Genomic DNA, 12090 nt, shown 5'->3' on the forward strand with positions numbered 1-12090 from the left:
GGTTGCCACAAACATATATATACACATACATACACACACATATATACAGTGTATTTACAATATATAATAAGATAAACCCCAATTTAATTTTATATTTAGATCTATAAATTTATTTACCTAGATATTAATTATTTCCTATAATATATACTATAGTATTATATATAGTACTAAAATACTTTATATTCAGGGAAATATAAACAAAATATAAACAAATGGTGAATCTGGGTAAAGGGTGTACAGGAGTTCTTCATACTAGTCCTTTAACATTTCTGTAAGCCTAAAATAATATAAAAATAAAAATTTACAGAAACAAAAACCAGTAAAAGTAACTAATTCGAAAATCAACAGCGAAAGCTCTCCTTAGCAACAGGGTGAGGTAATAAATTAAGAGCATGATAATAACTTATGGAATACTATAAAATTGAAAATACCACCTGTCAAAAGTAAGGGGAGTACAAACAATCAGAGCCCAGAGGTAAAGACCGAGATACATTTTTGAAATATGATATAAGCAAACTAAGCATCTGATTTAAAATCTTTTTTTTTTTAAAGATTTTATTTATTTATTCATGATAGCCACAGAGAGAGAGAGAGAGAGAGAGAGAGAGAGGCAGAGGGAGAAGCAGGCTCCATGCAGGGAGCCCGACGCGGGATTCGATCCCTGGTCTCCAGGATCGCGCCCTGGGCCAAAGGCAGGCGCTAAACCGCTGTGCCACCCAGGGATCCCTGATTTAAAATCTTATAAAAAGAAGAGAGTCAACATAAGGGAAAATAGGAAGAAAATAATAACAATGAAGAACAAAAATAAACAAGTTGAAAAACAAAAAATCAGTGGAAATAATTAGTAAATTTAATTGTTCGGTCTCTGAAAAGATAAGATATATTAAAGCCCTTGGAAATGTAGTAAATAAAAGAAAATTATGAGTCAACAAAATTAAAAATATACAATTGATTTAACTGGTATAAAAGCTTTTAACCTATAAATGATGGCAGTGCACAATTTATGATAATTTTAAATGTTCAACCAAATGGGCAAACAAAATATAAAGCTGGCAAAACAAGATGGAGAAAACATGAAAATGATGATAAAGGAGGAGGAATGTGAAAGACATATTAAAGAAATCCCTCACCTACTCAAAGAAATATAACCTCAACAAATATAGTGAACAATATTTCTATATATTCAAGAAACAGATTTTTCCATATGATATAAAAAGTTCTCAGTCATGGAGAAACAAGACCAGCTACCCAATTCATCTTAAGCGATAAGTATCGTGCTCATCCACAAATCTGTGAGAAATACCACACATGCACACGCATGCACAAACACACTCTTCGGATGGCAAACGTACTCAAGTGCCAACTCCAGTAAAACTGGTTTGAAAAGATTACAACCAAGTTCAGGCACCCAGTAGACTTTCCAAAAATAATTGTTGGCTAAGTGAATCCATAAATAAATGGCTATATAAATGAAAAAATTAATGCAGTCAATTAGCAAAGCTTCCTGAGGGCACGAAAAGCAGGAATGGCCTGTGTGAACCACGTATCACCTCATCCATATCAGGCCCAACGAGCATAGGCAGAAAAATCATTTTTCACTGAGCTTAGAGAATGCAGCTGTGACACGACAGTGTGATAAGCAATAAAGGTAAATTCCAGGAACGCCAAGAGATCACAACAAATCAAGGACACCTTTTATAAAAGAATTCGAGTTTTTTCTCTCTCTTTTTTTTTTTTTTTTTGATGAGACTTAAAAGAAAATATGAAGAAATAAAGACACTAAGGATTGAAGAGTTAGAATTTACCATCCCCCAATATGCCACTTTGGCATTAGGATCAGTTTGAGCCAAAGGCACTTGAAAAACAACAGATTCGAGAAGGACATTCTAATCTTCCCTTTCTTCCTAAAACAGGAGATAAGAATTCCCCTGTGGAAGATGCCCTTCTAGTACCAGGGGAAAGAACCATTCTTCAACAAAGAATAAAAGCTAAAAGAAATCTGTATGAACAGACCTTGTTAAAACACTTCTTATCTTCCTTTAGCTTCCCTACATAATTCAATTACTCCTCCACGTTGCCTCTCTTTGTTCAACCCCGCATAAGAGCATTTCTTTAGGTCTTCATTTCCTCATGAGGGCTCCCGTGTCCCGTAAAACTCACAAATTTGTACATTTTTCTTCTGTCAGTCTATCTTAGGTGGGCTTAATCCTCAGGCCCAGCCAAAAAACCCTAAGAGGGTAAAGGTAAATTTGCCTCTGCTACAGGATGTTCCTGAAGGAAAAGACTGCTGGATCTGACTACATGAAAGTTTAACACTGTTCAACAAAAAAACACCACGGGCAATGTGAAAAGATATAATGCAGATTTCGAGGAGATAATTTGCAACTCATGCCACCACAAAGAATCGACATCAATAAGAGAAACACTAATGATGCAATAGGAAGATGGTCAAAAGATCTGAACAAGCAGTTGATAGCACAAGAAATTGAAATGACCGATGACACGCATAAAAGGAAGCATCCTTATTTTATTGAGCTTATTTTACCAGTAATCAGAAAGATGAAATTAAAACAATGAGATACTAGTTTACATCTATCAACAGGTGAAAATGAAATCGTCTGACACTACCTGGTGCTGCTGATGACGTGAAAGAACTGGAGAAACATTCACATTTTGATGAGGATGTGTTCACTGGCATAACCATTTTGAGAATAAATAGTCAATGTCCAGCAACACCAAAGAGATCCGTATCTTAACAACACTGAGATTTCACTTCTAGGAGTAAACTCTAGGAGTTCTCACTTGCAGACAATGCAAGTCCATTGCAACATTGTTTGTAACCGCAAAAAAACACACTAACAAAAAAGTAAATCACACAAATATCCACCAGCAGAACGAACTAATTGTGATAGACTCATACAATGAGACCATCTATAGCAGTTTTATCAATAGAGATAAATCTCAAAAATATAACGCTGAATGAAAAACCAAGCTGCAGATAAGTAAGCAGAGTATAAAAATTTGTAAGCATACAAAAGAATGCCATATATTTTATAGCTACATACATATGTTGCAAACATATACATAGAGAGACCCATAGGCACCAAACTCAGGATGTGGTTGCCTCTGCGCAGGGAAAAATAAGATTAGGTTTGGGAAGAGGTAGACAGGTATTCAATTTCATATCAAAAATTAGAAGCATATATGACAAAATGTTAGGATTTGATGGGTCTGAAGAGCAGGGTGGTATTCATAAATATTCACTATACTGTGATTGAAATCATTTTTTTAAGTGAGCACCCCAATTTTAAAGATACATTAAAAATACAAAAACATACAAACTAGTATCTAAAATGTATAAAAATCATTAATAGGCAACTCATAAAGAAAGAGAATATCCAATAAAAATGAGAATGATGGGAAAGCCAAGTTTAACTCATTAGTTAAAAAAATTAAAAAATACATATACCATTTTGGCTTATCAGTTGAACATGAAATTGCAAAAATATGAACAGCTAATGTTAACAGGGGGAAGGGGAGGATAGGAGGGGGACCACATCCATTCACTGCTGACAAGAACTTAAAATGATATAAATTTACTTAATTTGGCAGTATATATGAAACAGTGAAAAAAAATACATTTATGTATATATGTGTATATATAACCTTTGCCTCAGAAATTCTACTTTAAGAAATTTAGGAGCAAAGGAAGTGATAGGAAATGTGGGCCAAGATTTATGCTTAGGTATCTTTACAGCAGGATTGCTCATCGTGGTGATGTTTTAGATACACTAAGTTGATGAAAAAAAATCAATAAGGAATTAAGGCAATTATGGTACATCTATAGAATGTCGTATTCTGTAACTGTCTCAAATAAAATTTTAAAAGAATATTTAAAGCCACTGAAATAGTTCATTAATAAGAGGTTACAAAAACATTTGTAGAGTTGTATTTTTAAAAACAAATAAATAGGAAAAATAACTTGGAGGAATCCAAATCAAAATGACAATAGTGGTTGTCTCTGGATGGTGAAATTTCAGGGGTCTTCTTCACTATGTTTTTCTTTTTGCTCTTCATTTTCTCAGTTTTCAATAATAATTATTGACTGATTTTTTAATAGAGTCATTTAAAATAAAATATTTTCCAAAATAAGCTTTGGTTGGTTAAAGATTTAAATATAAAATCTAAAGAACTTGGGAAAAATTGATAAAAAAATGTTTATCACCTCTCTGGGGGAATTTTTCCTTTCTCAGCCTGGAAGCAATTTTAATGATTGCACTATAAAAATTAGCATTACTAAAGATTTTTAGGAGGGAAAAATATTTCTATTAAACATTACAAAGAATTAAGATCTATCACGAATAGCTAATTCAAATTTGTAAAATCAATGTCAATTTCTAAAAGATAAATAGGTAAAAGACAGGACCATTCCCATAAGGGAAATACAATTAGTAGACAAACAGAGTGGGAAAATGCTAATTCTCTCTAGAAATCAAAGAAATGTAAATGAAAGCAGTCTGAAGATGACAGTTTACATATTCTAAAAGAGCCAGAAAAAATAAAAAATAAAAAGTTGAATGCTAATATCCAGTGCTGGTGAAGCTGCCCAGAAATTAACTCATACGTTCATTTATAACCATATCACTCCCACCCTTTAGGCAGAAGTGCTCCCACTAAGAATTTATTCCTTTTTTTAAAGATTTTATTTATTTATTCATGAGAGACACTCAGAGAGAGGCAGAGACATAGGCAGAGGGAGAAGCAGGCTCCCTGATGAAGGACTTGAACCCAGGATCCCAGGATCACGACCTGAGCCAAAGGAGGTTACTCAACCACTGAGCCACCCGGGGGCCCTAAGAATTTATTCTTAAGAAATACTTTGGCAGAAGCAGAAAGGTCCCTCCTCATCTACCTGACTCCTAAACGTTGGAACTCCCAGGACTCAGCCCTCTAGCATCTTCTCTCTTCCATCCATGTGCAAGGTTTGGAGGAGCTCATCTATACATATACCCAGACCTTTTTCTTCACAAGTCTCCAGGGAGGAAGCAGACCAGAGCAGAGATTTTCCTGGGGATGAGTGAGGAGGAGAGGGTGGATCTTCGAAGTAGTTCGAAGGCTCTGAATTCAGTCAAAGAAGCAATGAAGATAAGAGGCACCAGCAAAGAGACACCTAAAGCAAGTTTCATCATAATATTCGTTGCTAGGGTTTATAACCAAACGTTCCCTGGGTTATCCGCTAGGAAGTACCAGTGAGGTCCCCAGGAATCCCCTGATTGCAGTAGCCCTCAGCTCACCTGTAGACCACCAGATCTCGACTGCCTTTAACCCCCACCTCCAAAGTCTGAGGGAATTGTTTTTGTGAGGTTGTCCATAAACCACTTGAAGTAGTCAGCTCAACAATTCTCCAGAGCTCTGACGCACTAGAAGCCAGAACTCTCCCTCGGCTAGTGGCCACCTGGGACCCTGTGGCAACAAGGTGCATCCAGCTCAGAGGTCAGGAAACAGAAGCACTTCAACCCCATGTCCTACACAGTCTCTTGGTTCCACAGACATACTCCTCCATTTGGTGTCCCAGTCTGGGTTCTCTACCTCATGTGGGTCCTTTCATGGCTAAAGTATATTTGGACGTTTACCATCCTTCATTCTCATGACCCTATGAGGTCACCGGTTCCATTATCCCCATCATTATTTAGAGGTCACGACTGAGCCAAGGCAGAGCTGGGCTCAAACCCAGATCTTTTGTCTCTCCCCATGGTACCAAGTCTGGCCAAGACTGGGTCTTGCTACTCGCTTTAACAGCCTACCACTTCCTTTATTGTTCATTCATTGTCTGTGAAAAATGGACAAGGGGAGTGATTTTCCTAGCCAGAGCTCAAACAAGCGGCTTTGCTCTGGTGATGATATGACTGCAAAAAGAAAGAGTCCCCAGAGGCAGGGAGCGCTGTGTAAATCTGACTGTGCTGTCCTCCCAGCTCCGAGATCCCAATTACACACCGGCTGACCTCTGGGATCCAATCTCCGCTGTTTCTTAAGGCATCAGGAGGACAATTTGCTATCCCAGGAGTTCTCAGGACCATCAGATTAGGAGTGAAATTCTGGAGTGAAAAACAGCTCTCTCCATGGCAGTGCTCCAGGCCCATAAATTTGAAGGAAGCCTAGACACAGCAATATTTTCCTCCTCCTATCCCTGAACTTTGCCTAGAGGTTAAAGCTCCTTCTCCAACCTGGCTCAGTCAAAGCAAACACTTACTTGTTTCATCCCTGCAGAATGCAGGCAGCTAAGGACAGGTGTGCCTGTGGCGTTCACCTGAATGATCTGACAGTTTCTCAAAGCATAAAGACTTGGGGCTGATGGAACCCTGAGACATTCAGAAAGTCCTGTTTGGGGTTGAAGAGATTGCCCCTCCATCAGGCTCAAAAGGGTGGGGGGAGGAACTTCTCAAAGGCAGATTTGCACCAATTGGCCTGGGCAGGACCCCATAGACGATCCTCTCTGGTGCTCATACATGCTTCCCCCAGCAGTCCATGGATTCTCTGGCCCCTGGGGTCTGAGGAGCCTGACCGGGTATAGACTCCCCACCAAGCTCCTGGACCCGACTCCAGAAAATCCTCTCTCCAGGCCGTGGTGTACTATCGCCTGTAAGGAGGGCCCTTCCCATTTTAGAACATGTTTTCTCCTACCACTAACTTGAGAAAAGGAATCACGTTTTCAAATTTCAATTCAGGGTAGCTGGTTCAAGACAGGCGATGGGAATTACTCAAAACACAAGAAAGCAAATATCAGGTGAGGGGACTTTATTTTTTAAATGGGAAGGAATACATCACAACCTATACAGTTAATTTTAAAATCAAGGACAGGACACAGATGTCATATTTTTTTCAAAAACACTGTATCTCGGGGATCCCTGGGTGGCTCTGACTTTGGCCCAGGGCGTGATCCTGGAGGCCCGGGATCGAGTCCCACATCGGGCTCCCGGCATGGAGCCTGCTTCTCCCTCCTCCTGTGTCTCTGCCTCTCTCCCTCTCTCTCTCTCTCTCCCTATGTCTATCATAAATAAATAAATAAATAAATAAATAAATAAATAAATAAATAAATCTTAAAAAAAAAAAAAACACTGTATCTCGTTCTCCAATTCTTTCTTATAGTCAGTTACATGGGCAATAAAAGAGAAAGAGAAGGAACATGTAAGGGTAGGAGAAATAAAAAGCACAGTGAAGGGAGCACCTGGCTGGCTGGCTCAGTTGATTAAGCGTCCAACTCTTGGTTTCAGCTCAGGTCATGACCTCAGGGTCACGAGATCAAGCCCATGGCAGGCTCTGCGCTCAGTGCAAAGTCTGCTTGGGATTCTCTCTCTTTCTCTCCCTCTGCCCATCCCTCCTCTGTTTCTCTGTCTCTCTCTCTCTCTCTCTACGATAATAAATAAATGAAATATTGAAGAAAAACACACAGTGAAACATTATACTTAATAAAAATAATCATTGTGGACATGTGTTGTGCTGGACACTGTGCTAAGCACAGTTCCTGGATTTTCTCACTTATTCCTCCCTCCAAACCCTTGCGGTTAATAATAGTACTACCCCGGGTTAGAGTGGGGAAACTGAGGCACAAAGATTTTAAATAATTTGCCCACTAATCGAGCCAAGAAGGAAGAGGGCAGCATGAGGATCCAGTTCTGTTATCAGAAAGCTTCCACGCAAGAGACAAAGGTACAGAGACACAGCCTCTCCTCTCAAAGGAAACTTATCCTGCTATCTTTAGAATTCTGTAGCTAAGTACTTCCCTTTATCATTTCTTAACAATAGGAATTACAGGGGAGATTTTGTGCTCCAGTGGAAAACAACGCATTGTCTATGCACTGCGCTGCTGTCCTGGGTTATCTGATTTTGGTGTTCACTACCCTTGAGGCGGTTTACGACTCTGTACACCGAAGATAACTATAAGCAACGCAAAATGCAAGTTCTGTCCTGCCTTGTGTGGAAGTTCGATTGACTTTCCTCCCACGCTGGAAGAAGCGAGCCATGCTCCCTCTCGCACATTCTTTTCAACAGTCCTTTATCCATATACATTGAAGGGGGGTGACTTCTCCCTTGAACTAGTTATAACAACACCCTTACCAGGTTCCTCATTATAATGAGTTAAATAAAATACCTAGCATATGTTCTTTTTTAATATCTAAGTGGGAGCCATGATCTTATCTTTTTAAAAAAATTATGTCTTGGGGCGCCTGAGTGGCTCTTGGTTAAGCGTTAAGCATCTGCCTTCAGCTCAGGTCATGATCCCAGGGTCCTGGGACTGAACCCCGCATCAGGCTCCCTGCTCAACCTACCAAAGCACCCCATGGCTTTCTGGAGGACCCTGGGCATGATCTAACCTGAATGGTTTCAAGAGCACATGGTAATGGCAATGCTGTGTAACTAAGGCTACTCCTAGTGTAGCCTCTCCCCCGACAATTTCCTGTCGAGCAGTGTTCTGTCCAAGGCAAAGCTTCATGAGCAAGAACTCCAGTCCCCTCATGTTCTCTGGACTTTTCTCACCGCTGATTGGGGAAAATTCATCTGTATATAAAGTATATGGTTCTATCCCAGCGTAATGTCACTGTTGCTTTTCTCTTGAGCTAGTCTCATGGGTTCAGGGGTGTCTCCATGAAATAGCTGACAAAGGGTTTGAGAACATTTGTTTTGAAAATAGTAACATAGCAGGTATATGATCTATGTCTTTATGTGCAGTTCAAGAGCACACAGCACAAGCTTGTTTTTTTTTAACCTTAGATACTTGGGGATGGGACACTTGGCAAACCTGCTTTTTGTTGTGTGGGCTATAATTCAAATCCCATTCCACCACTTACTAGAACGTGGGTTTGGGCAACTCAGTAACTTCCTGAATCCTCTGTTTTCTTCTCTGCATGAGGTGGAATAATCACACCTGTGTCATAGGACTGTTTCTGAGGTTTCAGTGAGTCACATAGAAAGTCTGGCCTCTACGGTAGTTGGCTCCTGAACTGTTAACCCCTGACTTCTGACCTGCCTAGCAATCAATAACTAACCACATCATCGACATACCATATTTGCTGGAAAAACGATGCATCACCAGTAGCACTTGATACAGATCGTTGGAAACTGCTCCTGATTTTTCACAGCCAAGGACTTGACTTGCTAACCCCAGAAAGCTTTTGTGAGACGAGTGCACGACACGGTACAAATACCCATTGCTGCAGAGAGGTGTGAGCATTTCAATCTGAGATGCTTTAGCCCTATCTGATGCTCAGGATGGGGTCAGTGCCCCTGGGTACCCAGAGAAAGAGAGCTGGCATGCTGACAGCCCACCATCCCAAACTGTGTCTCTAGTCTGCTGCCATCAGCTTTTTAGTTCATGGCGTGGCTGGTCCCCCCGAGTAACTCAGCATCATCACCCATCACCAAGCCCAACCAACAGCCCAAGCAGATGGAGGATGAGGCAGAGTCTAGGCTATACCCTCCCTCTTTCCCACAGAGGAGAAACCCCCTTGGCAAATTTTAAGGAGCCACCAATGTTTCGTGTCTATCTGGCTGCTCTAAATCTACTTAAATCTTGACTTCTTTTTGCTTCCAAGCATAATGCAATCAGAGAAAAAAAGATTTGCCATTCTACTGCAGCTACTAAAATCATAAGACGCATTATTGGTCCCAGAGTACCTGGCCACAAAACAAACAAACAAAAAACACCATTCTGGTTTGGGGGTTTTAGTTTTTTTGTTTTTTCAATTGTTCCACAAACAAGCAGCTGAAATTCTGACAGTGAGAGTAAGTGGGCCAGCACAGAGCAGGAAACAAAAATAAGTTCAGAAACAAAAATAAGTTCTTTGCTCGTTAGCTACTTGGATCTTCACTTGAGCCTGGGAACGAGAGCCGCGGAGCTTATGGGGACCTGGAAGTGTCCCCATCCAATCGACATCTGCCTTCTGCTCAGGTCGTGATCCCAGGGTCTGGGGATGGAGTCCCGAATCGGGCTCCCTGCAGGGAAGAGCCTGTGTCTCTGCCTGTGTGTGTGTGTGTGTGTGTGTGTGTGTGTGTGTGTATGTGTGTGTCTCATGAATGAATAAGCAAAATCTTTTTTTAAAAAATTAGACATGTGGCCTGCCTTGGACAAGGAATCTGGGAGCTTCTGTTTTCTGACCCGTAAAATGAGGGAAATAATTCCTACCTCATTTGTCACAAAAATCAAATAAGTTCTGACTGTGCCAAGAGCTGTTAAAGGTGCCTTCCACGTGATAACGTTTGATCTCCTGACTCCATTTTACAGAGGAGAAAACTGAGCCAGAGAGAGACAACAGAATCTGCCCAGGGTTGCAAAACCAGTCAGAGGCAGAACCAATGCAAAGTTTATCTGCAAAGTTTTATCAATAAAGGAATGATGATCTCACTGAATAAATACCAGCCTGTACTGCGTGAAACACTTCATTCTTTCAAATAGTCTAAAACATTACCTGCAAACTTGTTTTCACCTTTCATTTGTTTACTGATCTTAAAAAAAAAAAAAAAGAGAGAGAGAGAGAGAGATAAGGAAAGGTTAAACTCCAGGCCAACCCCTCTCCAAATGAGGACATGTTCCAAGCCTTCTTGTTTTTGCCATACTCCCACATGGTACAAGAATGTCTACAAACAGATCAGTGACCCAAAAAAATCCTGGTCATTTTCCAGGATTTGGACCAGTGGTAGCCTGGTCCTAAGAAGCAATAAGGGAAGGTGTCATTTCCCAGTAACATGGTCCTAAAAGCATCATAAACATCATCTTGGAAGTGGACTGCAATTAAGGCCTAGGAAAGAAAGCCCCATGAAGTCCTAAGGAAAACCAGACACATAGGGATTAAGGGTTAGTGGTTGTTAAGAAAACTGACCCTACACTCAGATGGCCCTGAATCACCCCTCTCTGTCTTTTACTGGGGAAATATGGTTTTGTTCCAGGTCTTAATCTCTTAAATCTCAACCGCAAAATGAGGGAAATAATAGTACCAATCCAAAAGTTATTGTTTCAATTTCACTTGTTTGAGAGCTCCAACTTGAGGCTGCCACTCTTGCCTGTGTATCTCCAGTTTCTGAAGATGAAAGCAAGAAAAGCTGATCCTGAATATAAAACTCTGTTTCTTTCATAAGTGAACTTCACCATGATCCCCTGGCTTCTCCCCACCGGGGACTTGCTCTCTTTATCTCTGTAAAATATTTATTTCTTTTCTTCTGATTAACTTTCTTATCACCATTACACCAAAGGAAAAGGTTACAGTCAGGTCATCAAATGCCAGTCTCTTGAAATTTCTATTTCTTCACGAAGCTTTTCAAATTAAAAGAGAGCAAGAATTGGGCAATTTTTAAGAATCTAATTATAAAACCATTATTATTTTAGACTGAGGATTCCAGACAGTAATGATAACTCTGCTGGAGGCTCCAGCTTCCATGGGACTCGGGCCTTCCTCCTTTACAGTTCGTGGGAAATGAAGAGTCCCCCCATAAACTGCTGGGCTTTCTTCAGCATGGAAATGACTACAGATTCCACTAATAGATCTATTGGCTTTTCCAATGTTTTTGTTGTTGTTGTTTTTGTTTTTTTTAGCTTTTCCAATGTTTTGATGGAGTCAACCACATTTCAGTTAGGTCATTAAGGCCTAGAGCCACTCTATCTTTCTACGGGAGAGTTTTCACACCTTTTCAGTAAAGCACACGTATCAGTTTAAAAAAAGCTTTGGGGGCCTGGGTGACTCAGTAGGTTAAGCATTTGACTCTTGATTTCAGCTCAGGTCATGATCTCAGTGCTGTAAGATCAAGCCCCGTGTAGGGCTCCACACTCTGTGCTTAAGATTCTCTCTCTCTCTCTCTCTCTCTCTCTCTCTCTCTCCCCCTCTCCTCCTCCTCCTCCTCCTCATCCCCATATGTGTACTCTCTCTAAAACAAATGAACAACAACAAAAAAAAACAATTTTTAAGCATTCCGCCCCAAATATATGGGCATTTATATGCTTCTAAATTATGTATCACCAATATATTACATAGTGCTATATTCTAATTGTATAGTATGAATGTATTATAAATATAAACACAAAATTTTCACCTTAGTCTATCT

The 12090-nt window shown here is 40.1% G+C and overlaps 1 protein-coding gene and 1 long non-coding RNA gene across 4 annotated transcripts in view; one reads left to right on the forward strand and one right to left on the reverse strand.

Moving 5' to 3' along the window:
- Positions 1-12090, reverse strand: part of LOC144303295 (uncharacterized) — a 34383-nt gene that overhangs the window by 19794 nt on the left and 2499 nt on the right. The window lies entirely within an intron of this gene.
- Positions 1-12090, forward strand: part of LIPC (lipase C, hepatic type) — a 159780-nt gene that overhangs the window by 2235 nt on the left and 145455 nt on the right. The window lies entirely within an intron of this gene.

Source organism: Canis aureus, chromosome 32 (genome assembly GCF_053574225.1).
Source record: "Canis aureus isolate CA01 chromosome 32, VMU_Caureus_v.1.0, whole genome shotgun sequence".
Classification (NCBI taxonomy): Eukaryota; Metazoa; Chordata; class Mammalia; order Carnivora; family Canidae; genus Canis; species Canis aureus.